This window comes from Rattus norvegicus, chromosome 3 (genome assembly GCF_021556685.1).
Source record: "Rattus norvegicus strain SHRSP/BbbUtx chromosome 3, alternate assembly SHRSP_T2T, whole genome shotgun sequence".
In the NCBI taxonomy this organism is placed as follows: domain Eukaryota; kingdom Metazoa; phylum Chordata; class Mammalia; order Rodentia; family Muridae; genus Rattus; species Rattus norvegicus.
Genome location: NC_141536.1, coordinates 17,671,666 through 17,694,758, shown reverse-complemented (window position 1 = coordinate 17,694,758; position 23,093 = coordinate 17,671,666). Strand labels below are relative to the sequence as shown.

Genomic DNA, 23,093 nt, shown 5'->3' with positions numbered 1-23,093 from the left:
GAAGAAGAAAGGCTTATTTAGGCTCATGCCGTCAGCTGTTTCAGTCCCCAGTCGCTTGGCTCTGACGCTTTGATGGTAGCACAGCACAGCATAGAGCATCCCACGTGGGCTGATTCCTCTTCTCCAGCCTCTGCTTCAACCTTGTATCTTGCAGCACATCCTGCCCCTGAGAATCTTGTGAGGCACCAAACAATTGGGCATTTTTTGTTAAGAGGGCATCAGATCTCATGGTTGTGAGCCACCATGTGGTTGCTGGGATTTGAACTCAGGACCTCTGGAAAGAGCAGCCAGTGCTCTTAATTGCTGAGCCATCCCTCCAGCCTGTGATTCGGTATTTTGAGCTTTCCAAGCACACGTGAGGGACCTAATTCTTGACCTCTGCCCCGCATGCTCCAACTTCTGCTCCGGCCTCAGGAATTACTATTACTCCTTGGACCCTCTTTCCCCTACTTACAATGTCCCTTTACTTCCTCCCAAGTCTACTCTCTACAGACTCCTACTCATCCTTCAAGACTCAGTCGAGCCGCTGTCCTTTCTCTGACATCAGTCTCCGCGTCGTGGCATCCTGCAGGGTGGGCCTCAGCTATGTGTCTGCCAGATGTCACTATTTCTTCCCTCCTGAGCTGTGAGCTGAGAGGGTTTGAGAATTCATGGTTATGAACCACAGAGTTCCTTGGCTGGTGCACACCGGTGCTGGTGTGGCCTGTGGAGATCACGGCCTTGGTTGAGCCTTAGCTTACCTTTACCCCCCTCCCCCTTTTCTTTTTTTTTGGTTCTTTTTTTCGGAGCTGGGGACCGAACCCAGGGCCTTGCGCTTCCTAGGTAAGCGCTCTACCACTGAGCTAAATCCCCAGCCCCTCTCCCCCCTTTTTTTAACTGATATGTTTTTGCTTACACTGTGGGTGCGCCTGGTGTCTGCAGAGGTCAGAAGAAGGTCTTGGATCCCTTGGAACCAGAGTTATAGACAGACGATTGTGAGCTACCATGTGAGTTCGAGGAACAAACCTAGGTCTTTAGAAGAACAACACAGCTCCTAACTTCTGAGCCGTCCCTCTTCAGCCCCATGCCTCAGTCCTTGATGGCTGTGAGATCTGAGTCCTGCACCAGAGGTTGGCTACCAGGAATGTTGCCTTCCCTCCTGAGAGGAGGCTGGCCGGAGGCATTGGGGAAGTGAAAGAGTGGTTGAGATTTAGGCCAGACTGGTCACCATTTAGGCCAGAGAGGTCACTATTTCACATGCCTATTTACCCAGAATTATTTCTGAGAATCCTTCCGGATCTAAAAAGAGGAAGTCAGGATAGATTGTCCAAGTCTCTAGCCAGGGCTGAGTTGATCTGATGCCCAGTCTCCACATGGAGACCGCAGAGCTCTGGGGTGCAGACATGGGCTGTGGGAATGTCCTGTGGGAGCGAGGCTCTACCCAGAGTGAGCTAATACGGAGGAGGAACATGCAGTCAAAGAGAGGCCTGGAAGCTGAGGGGAGAGAGGGCTTGGCGCTTCTTAGAGGCTGGAGAGAGACAGGCCCTGCAATAAAGAACTCACCTGACTACCCATTGATTACAGGACTCTGGGAGGAGTCTCAGAGTTGATAAGTTCAGAATTGTCTGCAGAGTGGACAGTCTAGAAGTGAGATTGTGTGGTCAATGATTTCCCCATTTTACCCGTATGCAAACTGAGGCTTAGAGTGCGCGTGTCTTGGCCAAAAATGAAGTGGGAGAAGTGAGTCATGCAAGCCAGCTCTTGAATTCCAACGGTGAGGCTTGGAGTCCCTGATAGCTCCAAGGAGAAAGCGTGTGTGTGTGTGTGTATGTGTGTGTGTGTGTGTGTGTGTGTGAGAGAGAGAGAGAGAGACAGAGAGACAGAGAGACAGAGAGACAGAGACAGAGACAGAGAGACAGAAAGATGGACAGATAGAGAGACAGAGAGACAGAGAAAGAGACAGCGAGACAGAGAGACAGAGACAGAAAGAGACAGAGAGATGCGGGAAATGCTACAGAGAGAAGTTAAGACTAATCTTGTCATACACACACAGCCCCTAAACCCCACTTGGCCACATTCTTGCCGGATAACAGGCCACCATACCTAGATTAAGAGGTACTGAGGACCAAACTCATGTCTTCTTGGATGTTAGACACTCTCCCCACTGAGCTACAGCCGAGACCCTAGGACTTGCTATTAACCAGACTTTCATTGGCACCCACGGGCCTCTCTCTCCTCGGGAGCTTTGCTCAGGAGGTCAATGGTTCTCAACCTGTGGGTCGAGACCCCTTTGAGAGTCCAATGTCCTTTTCATATGACCCTCAGAAAACAGATATCTATATTGCAATTCATAGCAGTAGCAAATTTTCAGTTATGAAGTAACAATGAAATTAATTCTATGGTTAGAGGGGTCACCACAACACGGGTAACTAACTGTATTGAGGGGCTGCAGCGTTAGCAAGGTTGAGAACCACTGGTCTAGTTTTGGTCTGTTTTGCAGCTTAGGCCACTGGAAAGGAGGCTGTGGGCTGAAAGTGAGGTGGCCATATCCTACCTGGTTCTAGGGTGTTTGTGGGAGCCTCAGTTTCCCTGCCAGCCAAACAGCACAGGGCACAGATTGACCCAGCAATCTTCCCGAACAGCTAAACAGAAGACCAAGGGAAATGAATTCTCAAAGCAAAACCCACAGAGAGGAAGTGTCTGTTACTCCCAGAAGAATCCCAACTTGTCAGCTTGTTCTTCCCTGTAGAGATGAGGAAGTCGGTTTCTAGATGCACCTTCCTGAAGACTCACTGTGGCTCTGCCAGGTGTGCAACGTTCGCACAACTTCCCTCACTCCGTTCTTGAGTTTGCTAATTCGCTCAGGTTTGATGGAGCCTTGCTGGGCTCCGCAGATGCCTGTGGAGAGGTTAGCTCAGGGAGACAGTGCCTCGACATCTGAGTGTGCGCTGAGTCTTCCAAGTCCTGATTGCATCTGAGGTGACTAGACGGCTTCCTGCAGATGTGATCTTCACACCTAGAGTGACAAGGGATGAGGCAGAGGAACCCTTGGCGAGAGCCAACCAGTCCTTCCTGTAGCTGCTCCAGGATGCAGAGAACTCTGTTGGCTGGAGGGCAGAAAGGAAGTCAGGGGAGGCGGCAAGCCTGGTACCTACCGGTCAGCTGCCCAGAGTGGTATTATTAGTGTTAGCAACACCCAGAGAACAACTGCCTGTCTTCCCCCTTCTTCTAGAAGGTGGTGAATGCTTATGTGGAAGTCCAGCTGTCTCTAGGAGGAACTTGTCTGGCATCGGGTTGGGGAGAAGCCAGGACACTCGCAATATCAGCACTTGGCTCCCCAAAGGTAGGAGCAGTCTGGGGTTTGCGGATGGATTTCTATAGACCCTTAGGAAAGTCTGGTTTTGTGTGTTAGACAGTACAGTGCAAAGGAAGGTTAAATAATATTTCTAAATGCAAGCTGGAATGAGTGCTTGGGATGACATCTTCAATATGTCCCAAATGAAAATCACCACAGGGGTGCTCAGTGACTGAGTCCAAACACCCCCCCTCCCGCTCCCGAAGGTATACCATTCAGAGACTGTGGTATAGACAGTAGAGGGAGACGCCAGCCCCAGGGCAGAGAAGGAACCGGTCTAGTCTGGACAGTACACGCGTCTTACTCAGTGTGTAATGGGTCACTGCCTTCAGGCTGCTTCCTTAGAGTCCAAGGCTGCTCTAACTGACCTGGGTTGTGCATTTTACATTTCATGTGCAGGAGGACTTGAGATGCAGAAGGGGAGGGGGGCGTTTATCTGTTTTGTTCTAGTGGTAGGTGGGGAGTCCTGGACTTCAGCTGGGGCAGTAACTAAGTCTATCTACTAGAGAGGAGGACTTCATGGAGCTGCATGGAACGTCTACGGAGTGTTGGGAGGGGCAATGACCTCTGAGACTCAGTGTGCCCAGTGTGAAATGTTGCAGACTTTAGATGTAGGATGTGTGTGGTGCCACCATAGTGGAGATGTAATAGTCACCAAAGCCCCTGTTATTATATCCTGGCTTCATCTTCTAAGGAGGTTTCCCCAAGTGTGAAAAGCTAGAGGAACTAGACTTTGACCATGCAGCCTTATGGCGAGTCTCTGTGAGGTTCCTTTTAATTGTAATCTCTCTGGGACACTTAAAAAAAAACAGGATCCCCTCTCCCCTTCAACCCTAGCCCAGTGCTGGGGAAAGAACACAGAGCTTGCTGGGTAAGCACTCTATCACTGAGCTGCATACTCAACCTCTGGATATGGAGGTTTAATTAATCAGAAGGAAAGAGGGCCAGGGATCCAGGTCAGTTGGTACAGGACTTGCTGAGCACGCGCAAAAGCGTGGGTTTTGCTGACAGCACAGTGTAAACGGTGTAAATGGTGGTGCAAGCCTGTTCTCTAAGCACTTGGGAGGTGGAGTCAGGAGGGTCAGTACAAGGTCATCATTGGCTACATAGCTAGCCTGGGATACTGGAGACCTGGTCCCCACCATTACATAGTCCCCACCCTACATCTTTGATGTACACTACTGAATAAAGCCCACCCCCCAACTGCATTGAGATGGAATTTCACTGTGCAGTCCTGGCTGGCCCCCTGAGTGCTGGGATTAAAGGTGTGAGCCACCATCCCCGTAAAAAAAATATTCTTTTAAGCAGATAGATCTACCAAACCACCCACATGCCCACAGGGCAGGCTACCACCTTTGGGGGATGGGGTTTAAGGACCTCTTCCTCATCCAGAGAAAACACAGCCCCCCCCCCGCGCCCCCCGGCTGCAGGCAGAGTGGAGGCCCTGTGATGTTAGCAGATGTTTGCTGACTGCTTCTTCCAAGGGTAACACCTTGCTGTGCTGTGTCTGCCAGTTTCCACAGTGTAAATATTTCCACCCTGTCCATTTCCAGTTGCTGCCTGAGAACCAAGGGAAGGTGCAGGGAGAACCCCCAGTGGTTTGGTATTTTCCGTCTGTCCGTCTACATTCCGTTGATAAAGGTGAGCCCAGAGAGATCAGAAAGGACAAGTTACTACTACTCTTTTGTTCTTAGTGTAACTCACTGACTTGTAACCCTGGTTCACGTATCTAACAAAATTTTATTTTGTGTGACCTCTTATTCTTTAATTATTTCTTGTCACACACATATGGGTACATTTGTAAAAAAAAAAAAAAAAAAAAGTCACCTACCAGAGTTGAGTTAGTATATGTGTTTGGGGCTGATGGCTTGCTCTGTGTTCTGACTGATTGGGGTGGGGGCCACCTCTCTGGGCCTCCTCGAGCTGAAGTGGCTGTATTGAGAGAGCTCCTAGATTAGGCCTCCTCTGTTCTCAGCCACTTGGTCGTGATCCTTTGAGAGAGCCTGTAGTGCTATCGGAGGTGGGGAATACATGTGTAAGCCCAGTCCTGAGGAGGTGGAAAAAGAGAGATCAGGAGTCTAAGGCCATCCTCACCAACATTAAATTAGAGGCTAGCCTGGGCTACTGGGGGCCCTGTCTACACACACACACACACACACACACACACACACACACCCCTTTCATTTGCTCTATAACTCCTCTTGACACTTGTGTGTCCTCTCTTTATCTACTTTTCATTTGCTGCTTTAGGTCAGTTTCCAAGCACCCCTCTAAAGCCCACACGTTGAAGCTCTGTTCCCACCGGGGGAACTTGAAGAAGCGGGACCCAGATGGAGGAAGGTCTCCGGTCACTGCAAGTGTGTGCTTGATGGAACATTAGGTTCCTTGCTGAAAGGAAAAGTACCAGCCCCGGACACCAAGACAAGGTTCTCAGCACCAAGATTTATTTGTCCCAGAGGAACAGAGGGCAGGGAATAAGAGACAAAGACAGGAGACCGAGGGTGAGGGAACAAGGAAGAGGAGGAAGCGGTATTTGGTTGGGGGAGGGTGGTTGAGGTGAAGGACTCTCTGGATAGAGAGGAGACTGACGTGACGCACAGGCAAATGGAGGTTTATCAAGGTAGTTTACAAAGAGAAAAGGGAAACACTGTAAGGATGAGGTGTGTAATTTTGACTGGGCATGTTAAACAGGTGAGCCAAAGGGGCTTTGATTGCCGGACTTCAATACTGTGATAGCTGGACCTTGGTAGTTGGCCTCAGGAGGAGGAAGTGGCTGAACAAAGGACTAGACATTGGTTGCCAGTTTTAGGAACGAAAAATCTAATGGTTTACCAAGGCAGAGAGATGGGGGTAGGGCAAGGCCACCCAGAGCCACATGCTTGAATGGGCTAGTGTACCGTCACTAGACCCTTTGCTTCGTCCTGTGTTTTAGATGAAATGGAATGTAGTTGCGTGCGTGTGTGTGCATGCGTGCGTGTGTCTGTGTGTGGTGGGGGACATGTGTATGAGAGTGCTGTGGAGGCCAGGGAAGGGCATCAGATGCCCTAGAGCTGGTGTTACACGTGGTTTCGAGCACCTAGTGTGGGTCTTGGGAACCAGATTTTGATTAGAGCAGCAAGCACTTTCAGGCCCTGAGCTGTCTCTCCAGACCTTTTTCTTCTTTTTCTCATGTAGCCCAGGCTCCCTAGGTATCTAAGGCTGGTATTAATCTGCTGTACTCCTGACTCTGTGCTGGGATCATAAGTATATGCTATCAGGACTCCTCCTTTTCCTCTTCTCTCCTCTTCTTCCGGGCCATGATATAAATGACATTCCTCTCTGACATGGCTCAGCAGTTAAGACCACTGGCTGCTCTTCCAGAGGTCCTGAGTTCAATTCCCAGCAACCACATGGTGGCTCAAAACCGTCTATAATGGGATCCAATACCCTCTTCTGGTGTCTGAAGACAGCAATGGTATGCTCATATACATTAAATAAATACACCTTAAAAAAAAAAAAGAACTGTTGAGTTCCCAAAGCAAAAGGTCATCAACTCTGTATTGAAATGTCAAAAAGAATGATTTAAAAAGCCTCTCTCTTTATAAGCTGAATAGCTATCCCTATTGTTACAGCGGCAGAAAGCTAACACTTGCCAAGTGTGGTCTGAGTGCCCCGAGGGCGGACAGCTCGCCTGCTGGCTTCACCTCTGAGTCCTGGTCTTAACCAGACCTGTCCTGCAAAGGTGCTCATTAATGGGTTGGTTGATGGAGCGGCTGTAGGGCAAGAAGCCTCCAGACTTCCCGCCCTTGCTGTGAGCGGCATCTTTCCTGGAGCCTCAGTTTACCTGTCAAGGAGAAGGGTTTGAGAATTGTTGCTTAGCATTTCCTTCAGCTGTGAAGCTTTCCTGTGACAGTTGAGCATCCACAGCAGTCAGGGGTGAGTGGGGTGAATGATGTGGTCGTAGGACCACCACGAATTGCACGTTGTGTGTTTAGAACAGGCCAGAGTGGAGTCCTGAGATGCAAGTTGGGGGCCAGCACCTCTGGTTCAGGGCGTGGTCGTTGTCTTCAGACGCACCAGAAGAGGGCATAGGATCCCATTACAGGTGGTTGTGAGCCACCATGTGGCTGCTGGGAATTGAACTCAGGACCTCTGGAAGAGCTGTCAGTGTTCTTAACCACTGAGCCATCTCTCCAGCTCCCTGCGCATTTGCTTTTTTTTTTTTTTTTTTTTTTTTTTTTGCGCATTTGCTTTTAAATTTGGGTTTAGCTCATTGTGTGTTCAGAGCCTTTCACTGTTGCAATGGTTTTGTGGCTCATTCCTGCCTTAAGACACCACTACGTGGGACCACAAACCACTGTGTGAAGCCTTAGTGTGCTAGACCATCAAGGGATTTGCTCCACATCTGGCTTACCAGGAAATGGTTACAGTGTTATCTAGTTAATCAAAGCTCCTGCTTGCAAAAGTCAAGTACCGGCTGCTTCAAACAGCCTGGCTGAAGCTGTACTTCCAGGAGCCAGGACCGTTGACTGCACTGGTTGCTGTGGAATCCCCTCAAGGATTCCATTGGGTGTTCAAGGCAGCTGTTGCCAGCATGAGGGTAGGCGGGTTAACAGGATGACAGACAGTCATTTTGTTCACAGCAGCCTGGGCAGCAAGAGTCTGATGGCTGTTAATTAGGGAATCAAGGTCTTTTCAGGAGCACGAGTGTCAGAAGAAATGCCCGCAGTATAGTAAAAAGGACACAGCAGCGTTGTGACTTTGATGGATTCTTTGAACAGTGCTTACTTACTATTTGCTCAGTGTCTCGGGGAGCATTGGGTCCCCTGGCACTGCTTCCAAACAACATGGCAGAGATCCAAACTGAGTGACCTCAAGGGAGTCACCTGAGTACCTGAGGGCGGTACTGATTCTCGGGACTAGTCATTTTCCTCCTCCTTGACCAGTGGTTGTTGCATACTGATTTCAAAATGGCTTCCCTCTGGTACCCATGGTTAGTCCTGGCCTAGCTTTCTGAGCTCAAGCTCAGAGGGCGCTGACCTTTTCAACAATGCTGGGCGTGCCTTCCTTGGAGCCAGCTGAAGAGGCAAGGCTGTTTTCTTTGTTGCTAGTTAAGATGTGCTAGGGTCAGGGGAAAGGTGATTGACCTGGGTGCCTGGCTCGCTCAACGGGAACAGCTCTGACTTGAACCCACAACCTGCTGGGAGCCAAGAGCCAGGAACACAGTCCTGCTCACTTCGTACTGCTTTCTGTCTTAGCACTCAGGGAACTGGTGTTTTTATTATTACAGTAAAACTCAAATTTCAGAGTTCTGTGGGCCACAAGGCGAGGGCCACTGCCCTGGAAGACACACAACATCCCTTTGCTTTTATTTTTCTCTTCTACCATTGCAGCAGGTACAGCTGTGCCTGATTTCGATGGGGGCTGTGCTGGGGCAAATCCGTAGTGACCGGAAAATAAATATCATAAATCGAAAATTTGTTTGCTGGAGGATCACCTGGCTCAGGGCCGTATGTGGAGAGGTCCAGTCCACGGCAGGCCTCTCCATACCCAGCAGCCAGCCCCCTCATCCCGGTGCTTTGGGGCAGTGTCTAGGATTTCCTGCCTCTCCTCCCATGCAATTTCCTTTTCCTGCTCTGCTGGGCTCAAGTTGAGGTTCAGATCTGCTTTCTCAAAGATGCTACTGGGGCATGGTCTTCACTGTCCGAGTTATGCTCACCGCTTCTGGAGAGGGGCAAGCTGGGAGAGGGAGGTGGTCCAAGAACCTAACTCTCTCGGTAGCTCGCGCTTACCTTTACTTGTTCATCACGATAGATACCACGCTGTGGGCGCTTTTGAAGTCTTTGCCTGCCTCTCACGCTAGCAGCTATGTGGTAGAGATGGATAGTGCTCTGGCCTTACAAACGGGGGAAAATGAGATACACAGACAGAATGCTCTAGAACCATATGGGAAGAGAGGCGCTTGGGACACAGGCAATGAGTTGGAGCACACACAGCGGGGAGAAAGGAAGTCCAGCCTACAAAAGGGCGGGGCCTCTGAGGTCACTAGGCCAGACTGAGCTCTTAAGAGCCGAGCCCCTCTACCCAGCCTTCTTTGGTGGGCACTAGCCTCAAATCTGTTTGTTCCGTGCTGCCAGCCTCTTATGAATGGGTGAAGTGCGGTGGCCAGGGAACCCTGAAGAGGAGGGTGGTGGCCTGGGGCCTGGAGCTGGGGCTTTAGCAGGGACAGCAGCGTCCCCTTTTAGGCAGCTTATGCCACAGTGCCTGCCACACACTGCTTGCCTGCTGCTCACACTTCCTGTTTGCTGCTGGGACCCAAGTGGAACTTTGAGTGAAAGATGAGGGGGGTGGAGGGTGCCTCCTAATCAAAATTGTACCAGTTGGAGGTGGAAAGATACCAAAACAGGCTAAACTTTCCTTTCGTAGCTAGGGAAACTGAGGTGAACAGAGGTCCAAAGCGTGTGAGAACCTGTCCTGGCCGCCACAGTTTGCCAGAAGTCCTGATGTGAGATTATGAAACCGTCAGGGGAGTCCACGTCTCCACATTCCACAGCTGAGGAGTTGGGGCTGGCACAGGTGTCTGGCTGGCCTGGGAGGAGACTTGAAGTGAGATGAGCTCTGTGAACAAATTATTTTCAAGTCAACACCAGCGAGCACATTCGAAGCCTCCTCTCCTGGCTGACGGGCAGTTTATATCTACCACGAGAGTATGTGGGGTGTGTGTGTGTGTGTGTGTGTGTGTGTGTGTGTGTGTGTGTGTGTGTGTGTGTGTGGTGGACCTCAAGCAGTCAGTTGCACGTGTCCAGACAGTGGCCCAAGCATGAGAGGGAATAACCTGGCAAGTAACTTGTTGGCAATGAGTGGCAAAAACCTGGGGTGGGGGTGAGAGGGTGGTGACTGGGTAAGAGTGGAAGGCTGATTCTTATCTACTGCCTTTTCAGAACAAGGGTGGCCAGAGTCAACTTTGGTGCTGTCCTGCTACCTGTACTCTGGTTTAAGGGAAGAGGCAGGATGTAGTCTCCTAACTAAAGAGGAGCGGCCGTAAGGGCTACAGTACTAAAAAACGGGGCTCCCCCCTCATGCCACGATAGAGTTAGAAAACCCTAAAGCAGAAGAGAAGTAGATTAGATAGATGTACAACACATGCAAGGCCATGTCTTGCACTAGTAGCGCGCATGTGCACACACACACACACACACACACACACAGATAAACACACATGCGTGTACAAACATAGCAGAAATCTGTAAGGCTAGCTGTCTCTTTTTTTTTTTTTTAATTTTAAATGTGTTTATTAGTAGGGCTTTGCATCGGGCTGTGACAAGGAAACAATAGCCTAGGTAACAGCTGATTTTGCAGGCATCTATTGGGCCCTCTGGCCAATGATTCGGCAAAATACAACCCATTCCTGGTGGCTAGCTGTCTCTTAACTGCTCTTGAGCAGTGTGTTAATGGCCCTTGAGCCTCCATGAAGGTTGATGGCCAAGTAAATGCTTACACTTAGGCGCCAGATCCGGGAACAGACTGTAGGCCCCCTCTCTTTGAGTGGAACCTCAGTGAGTGTGGCTGCCGTTCTAATCTCCAGCCCCTTGTTTTATTTTCTGTATCCCTATAACCTGACACCAGTCGAGTTGCTAACTACATTTTGGCAGCTCCCCCTATCCTCCGCCACTCCCCCCACCCCGCACCCATGATGACTGTTTTAAAGGAATAGCACGGGGCTTTACCCCCCCCTCCCCACATCAACCCTGCAACGTGGCACCCTTCTTCCCACTGGAGCTCTTAAGGACACTGCCGCACATTGGGGGGTCAGTGGGGCTCACTCTTCCCAGCAGACAGACAGGCTGGCTGCCTTCAGTTTAGTCCTCTTCGGAACATTTTCTCAGTTTATGTGGCCTGGAGCAGGCTGGAGGGGTGCAGGCCTGCTCTTCATTTGGGGTTCTATGCCATATGGGACCTTTGCAGAAGCAGAAGGGACAGAAAGTTACGGACAAAGTGGCTTTCCGAGCTGCGGTGAGTTACGTCCTGCAGGGAGAGGAAAAAATAATCCCGTTGGCACCCAGTCTCCCTACTTCCCCTTTCTCTCCTGGGTTTGTGGTGGAACTTTCCAAGCCAGACAGCTTCTGGGGAGGCTCATTAGGAGATCTATTTGGTTCCATTTTTATCTGGAATTTACTTAAATACAGATGAGAACCGGGAGGGCTTAGACACAAAGACCACGTTGCCTGCCGCTTGTTTCTGTTACGGGAGCAGCTTGGATTGTGCTTCACTTGGTGTTGGTGGACTCGGCTCCCTTTGCAAAGGGGTGACAGGAAACATGGCTCGAGTTTATGCAAAGTCAACGGCGCTCTGTTACTTTTGAGTGTCAGAGAACCATCTAACTTACTTAAATACTTTTTTTTTTTTTTTGGGTCTGGTTACAAAAGTCCCATATTCTCGTCACAGACTTTGCCGATGTAGAGAGCAGAGCGGAAGCACTGGCCATGCTTCCACAGGCAGAGACTCCCTCCTCCCTCTGTGTCCCCATCCCTTCTCCCCTCACCTTCTTCCCCCCGGTCAGTTTCTTTTGCTTCCAGGCCTTGCCTTCTCCTTACAGCGTTAGCATTTTATGGGATAGCATGAGGGGTTTGTCCAGTGTCTGCCTCTTCCACAGGGCTAGGCACACAGTAGGCACTTCGTAATTATTTATTGCTCGCAACAGGATCTGGTGCATCTCCAGTATTTAGAGAACAGAAAAGCCCAGATAGGCAGGTGCGGGTACCTGAGGGCCTTGGGACTCAGCACTGATTTTTCTGACAAGTCCAGCAGTCTGGTGAGATGGGGGAGACACTGTTCTGAGGTTATACCACAGCAGCTTGTTGCAGCCAGGGGTTTCCCAATATTTACAGAGTGCTGCTGCCTGAGAGTCTTTTGGGCACCTACAGCTTATATAATATGTTCAGTATAAAGTGCAGGGAACAGCATGTGAGTGCCACCAGGGCCAAGCCAGCACACAGATGCTAAAACTGTCTGCAGGGGTGCCCACTCTGAGATGGGTTCTGCCAGTGTTGTGTATCGAGGTAGCTGCTATAAGCCATTCCTACCCCATCTTCGAACCAGTAACTGGTACTTCTCGGTGAGCTTACTGGATGCTGAAAGTTGGGGTTTTTTTTTTTTTTTTTATTGAGGAAGCAGGAGACATGTTAATTTATGATGAGTGTTAACAAAGGGAACTCATTGCCTAAGTTCAAGGTCAACCTAACTGAGGGAGGGCGAGAGTAGGAGCCCCTGCTTTTTATAAATTGCCTTTAAGCCCAGCACGGTAGCACACGCCTCTGATCACAGCACTCAGGAGGCAGTCAGACTGTGAGTTTGGGGTCTGCCTTAGTCTATATGGTGGGTTGGAGGCTAGCCAGGGCTACATAGTGAGATCCGTCTTTAAAAAAGAAAAGAAAAGAAAAGTTTTGAAAGGTTGAATTTATTTATCTGTATGTATACCAGTCTTTTTACTTATAAAATCTAGTTATCATTGTTCTACGACCAAAAGGTGGGGAAAACATTTATTTATTTATTTTTACTCTGTGTGTGTGTGTGTGTGTGTGTGTGTGTGTGTGTGTGTGTGTACAAATGCAGGCACTATGGTATGCAGGTGGAGGTCAAAGGATAGCTTGTGGGAGTCCAGGTATAGAACTCAGGTTGGCAGGCTTGGCCACAAGTGCCTTTACCCACCGAACTGTCTCTCTGGCCTCATCTCCACTGGAGATGACCAAAGAATCATTTACCCTGGAGCAGCCAAGGACTCTGGATTCTCTGCCTTGAAAGAGGACAGAATCTTCCGTGTGCCTTGGGCTCCTTTGGGGTCTGAGAAAGCAGTCAGGTCTCTTTGAGATTTATATATGTGTGTGTATGTATGTATGTATGTATGTATGTATGTATGTATGTATTTATAAGTATGCAGGGGGAGAGAAGAGCTGAGGCATCTGCACAGCAGATAAAAGAACTGATTCTTGAAGCTGCCTCTAGAACATGGTAGAAGGCACTGGGCTGCCATCTGTACAATGGGTTGACCTTAGCACGCAGAAATAAATAGGAGTGGAATGAAGGGAAAGTCATGTGCTCAGGAGCCTGCCTGGCGAAATCTGACTCGTCAGTGAAGAGCATTTTCAGTGGCTGCTGTTGCTGTAACCGTCCAAATTAATGTGATTATTTGAGCTACAGATCCTTGGTCTTCACATTCACAGCCTGAAGTGGGGGAGGAGACAGGCACGGCGGTTGCTGAGGGGAGAAGTAAGGTTGCTAAATTGATGCCTAGCCAAAGGCCAGGGGAATTCAGCAAGGGAAGTTCTCCGTGCTGCCCAGGCCCAGATGGTTCTGGCTTTGACCCTGATGGACATTAGTGAGATCTGAACTTGTTTCCCCTCTTGGTACGACGGGGTTACTAGAATGTGCTTCACGGGGGTTATTAGGTTCCCCTTCCCTCCCTTGTCCATGCCCTGACATGGCAGGCACCAAGAACCAGGTGTGAGTGGGTCATTCGTGTTAAGAAAGAATGCCAATTCTGTAGCTTTATTCACCGAATATATACCCTAAGTTGACCGGGTGGAAAAATCTAGGAAGCACAGTGGGGAACCTCGGCTTAAAGCTTCAGTAACAAAAGACCGAATACATACGTGCCCCAAATTTACTGGGGAGAAATCCCGGAAGACCGGTGTAAGTCTCTGGAACAAACAGTGAGAACAAAAGACAGGACCTAAGGTGTAGGCCCAGGTGTGTGGGATATGGGGCCAGGGCTTTCCTTTGTTAGGAACAAAAGGCTTCCACACACATCAGCGGGGCTCAGCAGGGGTCAAACACTGCAGGGGACCCAGGAGGCTCTGACACTCCCTGAGTTAGTACTTGAATCTGCAAGTCATCCTGGGGGTTGCACCCATTCAAGGAGCTTGGCAAACGCAATCACCTTCTTGAATCTGCTCTGTGACACAAAGAAAGTGAGGCCTAGAGGTCTGTGCGAGCAGTTAAGTGGTTGGGGCCCACGCCCATTTTGTTGGTCTGATTAGCCACACAGCCTTACCCAACCAACTCCAGAGGGCCAGGAATTGAGATCTTGCCATGAAGGCAGAGAGAGCTGGAGATCCTAGTCAAACAACACTAAATACTCTCCGAGGTTGGGTGTTCCTTCCCTTCTGTGCTAAGCTTGCTGACAACAGTTCAGGAAGCTGAAGACTATGTTGGGTTCCCCTCCACAGAGCAACCTGTGGGCTTTTTACTCAGAAGACTGGGAAACCACAACCATAGAAGAAAAACCCCAACACTGCTTCTCAACAGAGAAAGAAAAGGTATTTCAAGGGCCGTCTGCTGACACTTTTGGAGGAACAGAGGACTGAAGTTAGCTAGGTGACCGTGAAGGGGCCAGTAGTACCCACTAAGAGTTTGAGGCCCCTTGAGGGGCCTGCGGGGAAGGCAGAAGCAAGGCGATGAACTGGGTTTCTAGATGGTTCTTAGACCCAGCTGGGCTGCGGTTGGTAATGGAGTGCCTCTTCCGGGTTCTGCCTGCATGGGCTGACAGTTCTCACAGTGCAGTGCCTCACCTGCTTTGTCACTGAGAGTGAAGCTCACTTTTGCAGTGGCCTGCCCTTCCATTAGAGGGCCCAGAATGGGGCTCTGGGGAAGCAGAGCAGTAGTGTGGCCGTTTCGGGAGTGTTTCCAGACACGGTTGAGCACGTTTAGGAAGACAGCAGAAGCCAGTCACCAGCCCCTTCCTCGTTCTCTGTGGTTTCCTAGGTTGTCTCGAGGGACAGTTTGGATGGCAGCGTCTTTACCTCATGTCGAGTTGTGCTGCACGCGTCCTTCCTTTCCTTCCTCCACACCTCAGTTTACTCACCTGTAAAATGGTATAGCTCAGAAGATCGGGGGCATTGCTTGAGAGGGAAGGAATCCAGAGTAGAGGCCAAAGTCCTCTTAAAATCCATGGAGCTCAAAGCTCCTGGTGAGGGAGCCCTGGGTATTCCCCTCAGCAGGGGGATGATTGGCTTCAGGATCCGTGTTTCCCACTGGACACTGAGGTCCACGGAACCCATGAGCTGGACCACTGTGGAGCCTGGCACTGGCCAGGTGTTGATCCTGGTACAGAACAGATGTTTACCTAACAGATGAGTAAACGGACCAATACTTAGCCTCCTCTGATTTACACCAGGTGCTGCTTTCGGATTTTTGTTTTTTTTTTTTTTTAATTATTGTTTGCTAGACAAGTGCTCGACCACTAATCTTCCGGATTAAATACATTCGTGTGTGCATGCGTGTGGTTGAGGGGAAAGGCTGTGGAAGTTGGCTTTCTCCTTCCACCGTGTAGGTCCTAGGGATTTAACTCATGTCACCAGGTGTGGCGTGACAGCGAGTGCCCCTAACCCACTGAGTCATTTTACTGCTTCTGTTTGCAGACTTCTCATGGGATACAAGGAGGTAAGAAAGAGCTCTTGGCTTTGCCTGAACCCAGCATCCATTCTCCCCAAGTCATTTGGGAGAGCCACCAGAGTCCCTGGGGTTTTCTGCTGAGGGAGCCATGGCCCTGCCTCCATCCAAGGCCATGGTCAAGGCTTGGGTATCGAAGGTGATTCAGAAGTGTTCCGAGAGTTGCTCAGTCCATGCCAAGGCTGGGCTAGCTGTTTTCAGGCCACGGTACACAGTGGACTCTGGATACGCAGAGCGAAATTTGCCAGAGCCTGTGAGGGAGAGTTCTGGGAGAATCATCAGTGCGACCCGAGAGAATGTTATTTTATGGGGAACTTGTTAAGGGGAGCTCTGCCAGCACTACGGGGGTGCCGCCTCTTTCCGACTCTGAGAGAGTGGCTTTGCTATTCTCACTTTACAGGCTGGCAGAGACACCAAGTCTTCAGAAGCCCAGCTTGCCTGAGGTCACTCAGTCAGTACCCGAGGCTCTCCTGTAGATGTAGGCTCCACTTCAGGCGGATAGGGAGGCCAGCACAGTTTGTTCCTTAGGCACAAGGGACGGTAACACAAGCTGCTGTTTCCTAAGTACATCTTGGGTTCCGTGAACTTTACAGATGGGTTTGTTGATCTTCTGGGTAATTCAAAAACTAAAAACAACTAAAAACTAAATGGCTTTTTAAAAATAGGATATCTTGCTGTATTGCCCAGGTTGACCTGGATTCCGAAGCTCAAGAAATCACCTCTTTAAAGATGTTGTGATTTTAGAGTTGAGCTTCAGAAGCATCCCCTCATCCTACCCCATCCTCCTTCCGCAGTGCTAGGGCTCCAAGACCTCGCTCATGCTAGGCAATTAAGTGTCTCAGCACATGCTATTACCGCTGTTTTATAGGTTAGTAAACAGGCTCAGGGAGTGGATGTCCAGGATCACAGGGCGAGAAATGTTCCAGTGTGTGAACAAGACCTGTCCCAAGGACAGACAGAAAAAAAAAAATTTCCCAGTGGCCTGAATTTGAGTTTTTCTGTTTGTTTGTTTTCTTTGTTCATGGTGGTTTTATTTTTAAACTTTCTGCTACCTTCTATTAGATATGAATTCCTGAGAGCGTTTTTGTTTTTGGTTTTTTTTTTTTTTATGTGTGTGTGTGTGGTTTTTTTTTTTTTTTTTTTTTTTTTTTTGTTTTTTTTTTTTATGCTTGAGTCAATTATAAGAGATCGAGCAAAATTATAATACGAGGGGAAAAAAAAAATCCAAGACAGAACAATCTCAGGATTTTCTAGTAAATTCTTAGATTTGAATACCCCTGGGCCTTACACAGCTCCCTCCCTTTGAGTCAGTCTGTCTGTCTCCCCCTCTCAAGCATCGAATCAGGCAAGTTGCAGAAGTTATGAGAGAGAGGCAGGGACAGCAGAGGTGCAAGGAGGGATGAGGTGGGGATGTGTAACGGTTAGCACCCCTCGCTTTTGAGTCATAGTCTCCTTGTATGGACCAGGATAGCCTCAAACTCAGTGGTCTGCTGGTCTATATCTCTCGAGTGCTGGGATTCAAGGTGTGTGCCGTCATGGAAACATGCCTGGGATTATGTCTAGGAGCTCCCCCTACCAGGCAGCACCATTCTGTGTGCTGGAATCCTGGCAGATGACCAAGGAAGAAAGCAGGAGCCAGATGGCCTAGTGGTTAAGACTGCAAGCTGCTCTTACAGAGGACCTGAGTTAGTTTCCAGCACCCATGTTGGGCAACTCACAAACAGCCTGTACACACACACACACAAACACACACACATACACACACACACACACACACACAACACACATACTCTACACACACACACACACACACACACACACTTAAAAACGAAAATAAATCTCTCCTAGCTGACCATGAGTATTCGTGTCTGCGGTTGCAACCAGTGACAGCAGACTGTCTTTCCTTGCTTTTTGGTAGAAAACGGAACAAATATGGCTCTCCAAGAGCTGGGCCTCTGTCACCATAGGAAGGACTCTGGATTTCGTCTGGCATCTGAAAGGACCAATGGGTATTAAAAACGGACCCAGGGGGCTGGAGAGATGGCTCGGTGGTTAAGAGCACTGACTGCTCTTCCAGAGGTTCTGAGTTCAAATCCCAGCAACCACCTGTTGGCTCACAACCATCTGTAATGGGTTCTAATGCCCTCTGAAGATACACTCATATATATAAAATAAATAAGTAAAAAAAAAACAAAAAACAAAAAACAAAACGGATCCAGCCAGGTGTGTGGTACAGACCTGTAATCTCAGCCCTTGAGAGGTTGAGGCAGGAAGATCACAAGGTCCAGGCCAGATTGAGCCACATAGCCCTGTTCCAAGAATTAAAATACAGCCTGAGAGGACCCAATCTGGAAGGGTGCCCAGAAATGGCGCCATTGAGTCTTCCTCTACTAAACTATTTTTTACAGGGAACAATTCTGTCCGTTGACTCTCAACAGGAACAAACCTGGGCAAGTGTCTTAGTCAGGGTTTCTGTCGTTGCGATGAAACACGGTGATGAAAACTAGCTGGGGAGGAAAGGGTTTATTCAGCTTCCAGATCACAGTACAACCATCACTGAGGGAAGTCAGGGCAGAAGCTCCAACAAGGAAGGAACCTGGAGCAGGAGCTGGTGCAGAGGCCATGGAGGGGTATTGCTTACTGACTTGCTTCTGTGGCTTTGCTCAGCCTGCTTTCTTATAGCAGCTAGTTTAAGAACGGCACCACCCACAATGGGCTGGGCCCTCCCCTATCAATCACTAAAGAGCAAATGCCTTACATCTGGATCTTAAGGAGGCATTTTCTCAATGGATGGCCCCTCCTTTCAGAGAACCACGGCTTGTGTCAAGCTGGCATAGAACTACCCCGCACTCAAGGCATCCCTGAGGTATGTGTGTAGAAGCAGCTGTTATGTTCAGTGGGAAGGATGGCGCTCATGTGGATGTGAGGAGCTCCTAGTTCTGGGGCCTTGCCCGTGTTACCCAACCTCTGAGCTGCAATTTCCCTGCCTGGGGAAATAGGCAGGTTGCCCAATGACTGTGGTGAGGATGAAATGAGACCATTATTAAGATTATCTTGGGGCTGGAGAGATGGCTCAGAGGTTAAGAGCACTTGCTGTTCATGCAGAGAACTATGCTGGATTCCCTCTCCCTGTCTCCCACCCCGGAAGCTTACAACCATCTGTAACTTCAGTTCCAGTGCATTTGGCCGCTTCTGGACTCTGAGTACTGCACACATGTACATATAATATATAGGCAAAACACTCATGCACAAAATTAAAAACATGTACATACATATATATGGAAGGGGGAGAGAGAGAGAGACAGAAGAAAGAGAATCACCTTGGCTGGTATAGAGCCAGGGTGGCCTTGAACTCAGAGATTGGCCTCCTCTTGTCTCCAGAGTGCTGGGATTAAAGGCATATGTTGCCATACCTGGGTTTTACTTTTAAGCATCTTGTGAGAATGAGCTTGGCCTCACATTAGATACGTGTGTTATAATCAAACAGTTCCGGGTTGGAACAGGGATACAACAGGCTAGTGAGTGCCTGATTCCTTAAGGCTTCAATCAAGGGGCTTGGAAAGGAGGGTCAGTGGAAGCCTGGGAGGACTGACCATAACATCGGCATAAAAAGCATGATAGGGGGTTGGGGATTTAGCTCAGTGGTAGAGCATTTGCCTAGCAAGCGCAAGGCCCTGGGTTTGGTCCCCAGCTCCGGGGGAAAACAAAAAAAGCATGAGGACTTAAAGCAGGGATGGTGGATGGACTTTTTTCTTTTAGGTCATCTAGAAGGCCATGCTGTTTTTCTGCTAGGGGCCCAGCACTGAGACAGCAAGGTTGAGGTGTAAGAATTGACCCTGGGAGAGCTGGAATCCGCTCATAGGGAAACGAAAAAACAGACTCAGGCCAGACTGGAGATCTGTTCTCTAAGTGCTTCCGACTCAGCAGTTGTGCCTCTGACTAGGCAAAGGCCGCATAAGCACCTGCTACTCTCCTCTAATGGCAAGAGCATGTTCTCAGCTTCCTGCCTTCCCGGGTGGGAAGCCTTTCCTCTGCCCAAAGACGGACGTCCTCCCCTCGTTGATGAGTAGTTCTCCTGGCTCTGGGACTACAGCATGTCTTCTAGCTCTGAAGAAGCAATGGTTGGTTCCAAAGCCCAAAACCTTCACCTGGAGCCTAGCTATATGTTCTAGGTGCCATTACAGATGTTCAGAGAGAAAAGCTGGCCTGTCCTTTGCATCTGGTAGGGTTGTGAGGGAACTGAGCAGGCACATATAACACAGAGGTTGCTGAATGGAAGCGGAAGTGAGAGCTGGGACAGAACTGGTGTTGCAGACCTGGCTGGGTCCTTTCCCTGTGGAACATAGTGTGTATACCTTCTGAGGTGTCAACACGACCGACTTCTTCCTCGGTTAAAGCATGAGTGGATTAGATTAACCCTTGGACACGGGGGAAGGTCCATCTTAGAGCTAGACAGTGCAGGCAGTGTGCAAGATATGTGGTTACGTATTGCTTGGGAAGATGCAGTAGGGGCCAGTGAGATGGCTCAGTGGGTAAAGGGGTTTGCTGCCAAGCCCGATGACCAGAGTTTGATACCTGGGTCTCAGCAGTAGACGGAGAGAACAGAGTCACAACAGTTGTCCTTTAGTCATGTGCTCTGTGTAGCCCCAAACATACACACAAAAAACAAACAAATGAAGTTTTTCTCCTACTTTTTCATTTTCAAGACAGAGTTTCTCTATGTAGCCTTAAATGTTCTGGAACTCCCTCTGTTGACCAGGCTGGCCTCAAACATAGAGATCGGCCTGTCTCTGTTCATGAATGCTGGGATAAAAGGCATGTGCTACCATTGCTCAGACCTGAGTTTTGAAAACAGAAAGAAGAGAAAGAAAAAGGCAATAATTCCATTTTCCCATCCAGGGCTGAGTGTTCTCTCCGGGAGACGCACGGGAGCGTACACTCTTGACCACGGTTCTTCCTGAGGGCACCACTGCCATCATTTCAGAAACGTTGCTCTGAAATGACCAGTCATGACCAGAAGCAGTTTGGGGAGGAGAGGGTTTATTTAGTCTTACAACTTGTAGTCTATCATCCTGGGAGGTCAGGGCAAGAACTTAGAGGCAGGAACCGAAGCAGAGACCATGCAGGAGTACTGTTTACAGACTTGCTGTGCCTGGCTTGCTCAGCTTGCTTTTTAAAAAAATATTTGTTTATTTAATATATATATGTAGACTCTGTAGCTGTCTTCAGACACACCAGAAGGGGGCATCAGATCCCATTACAGATAGTTGTGAGCCACCATGTGGTTGCTGGGATTTGAACTCAAGACCTCTGGAAGAGCAGTGCTCTTAACCACTGAGCCACCTCTCCAGCCCTCAGCTTTCTTATATAGATAATGATGGCACTGGCCACAATGGGTGGGGCTTCCCACACTGATCAGCAATCAAGATATATCTTCAGACCAGTCTAGTGGAGGCAACTTCATTGACTGATTGATTGTACGTATGTATGAGTGTTCTATCTGCCTGTACACCTCTATGCCAGAAGAGGGCATCAGATCCCATGGTTGTGAACCACCATGTAGTTTTGGGAATTGAACTCAGGACCTCTAGACAAGCAGCGAGCCAGTACTGCAGATCCATCTCTCCAGCCCATGGAGGCACTTTCTTAATTGAGCTTCCTTCCTCCTTAGTGACTCTGGTTTGTGTCGAATTGACAAAAACAAACCAGTCGTAACAGCCTGGGAGCATCATGCTAGAAATCTCTTCCTGAGACCGATAAGACCGACAGGCAGGCACTTTCCTCACACAAACATGAAACTGTGTGAGCATTGGTGGAACTGAGCGCAGGGGGGTCATCATGATGGCTCTCTCAGAGACAAAGCTGTGTCCTTCACGAGGACAAGACTGTTTAGCTCTTGATGTTCTGTGTATGTGGCTCTCGCTAGGTGCCAGTTTCCACACAGATGTCACCATTCTCATTTTACACACGTCGCAGCGCAAGCACAAGCGGCAGCGTCAAGTAAGCCTCCTAGGATAGTACGGCTCACAAGGCACAGCCTTAATGGCATCCAGACCATAGATCGCTTACCCAGCCTGGTCCAGCCCCTCAGTCACCCTGAGAGGTGGGCCTGAGACAGGATCATCCCCATCACACAGGACAGGAAACCCAGCGAGTCGCTCTACTCGCTTGCTCGGCAAGCTTGCCTTTTGTGACCATCCCAAACAGTGCTGGGATTAAAACATGACGACTAGCAAGCTTCGTGTTGGTTGTGCTCTGTGCTCCCTGCCAAGAACACTTAATCCCCACATTCCCACAGAGGTAAGTGGGGTGGGAGTCGCAGCCAGAGTGACTTGGAACAAAGCCAGGGCTTCCCACTTCGAGGTTGCAGCTGCTGGTTCTTGGGATGGACAGTGCGGACAGACCCAAGGCCCAACAGTGGCATGGTGAGGTTCCTCACCCCTCTCCCCTTTGTGCCCCTCTGCCTGCCACACAGAGCACAAAGAGCTGACCTGGGGTGCATCCCCTGGAGAACCCCAGGGAGGACGGGTCGTTCTAGGATGCAATAGGGGAGTGTCCCAGAGGGGTGTGCTGACTTGTGTCTCCCTCTATGTAGGCCACATGGAGGGCGTTAGTGAGGGTTCTCTGAGGTAAAGAAGGGAAGCTACTTCCTATGATCTGAAGGGGGGGGGGTTGGGATCGGTGGGAAACTCCGTGAGGAGCTGTGGCATGGCTCAGTTGGCGAGGAGCTTGTGGAGCACACACAGAGTCCTATATTCCACCCCCATCACTACAAACATTTAAAGAGGTCTTGCTTTTTTTAGCACAGCCCTTCAACTCTACCCTGATGGCCTGTCCCTTCCCCCCCAGTGGCCTTGGTCCCATGGAAGAACACAGCCGCACCCTCCTAAGGAGTTCAGTTCCAATGAGGAATCTGGGAGAAGGGAAGAGGCAGGGCCTAACCATGATCCTGGGGCCCTAGAGAGTGAGGCGGGCAGGGTAGGGATTGGGGAGATGATATCAGAGAGTGCAGGGAGCTTCCACTGGGGAGCTTTCTGGAATTTTCCATCCTTAACATACACATGGAAAAGTCTTGTGTGTCATAATCAAGTGGACAGATCTGTGTGACCACCACCCAGACCAGAACTTGCTGCCCTTGGTGCCCACTTGTAGTACCATAACTAATTTTACTTGCATAGGGCTTTAAGTTAAAGCATTTAACTGATGCCCCCCTCCCACCTTTTAAAAGAGAAGGTTGTATATGTCCTAGGTTGACCTCAAACTCACTGTGTACTCAAGCCTGGCCTTGGAACCCTGCCCACTCCTCCCAAGTGCGGGGATGATGGACAGACAG

General features: G+C 49.5%; 1 protein-coding gene across 11 annotated transcripts in view; it reads left to right on the top strand.

Moving 5' to 3' along the window:
• Positions 1-23,093, top strand: part of Ggta1 (glycoprotein alpha-galactosyltransferase 1) — a 78,099-nt gene that overhangs the window by 15,735 nt on the left and 39,271 nt on the right. For 3 of the 11 annotated variants that reach the window (XM_087648621.1, XM_087648607.1, XM_087648605.1), the window contains exon 2: positions 4,888-4,975. The gene's annotated coding sequence lies outside the window, so the exon portion shown is untranslated. 11 annotated transcript variants of the gene reach the window in all.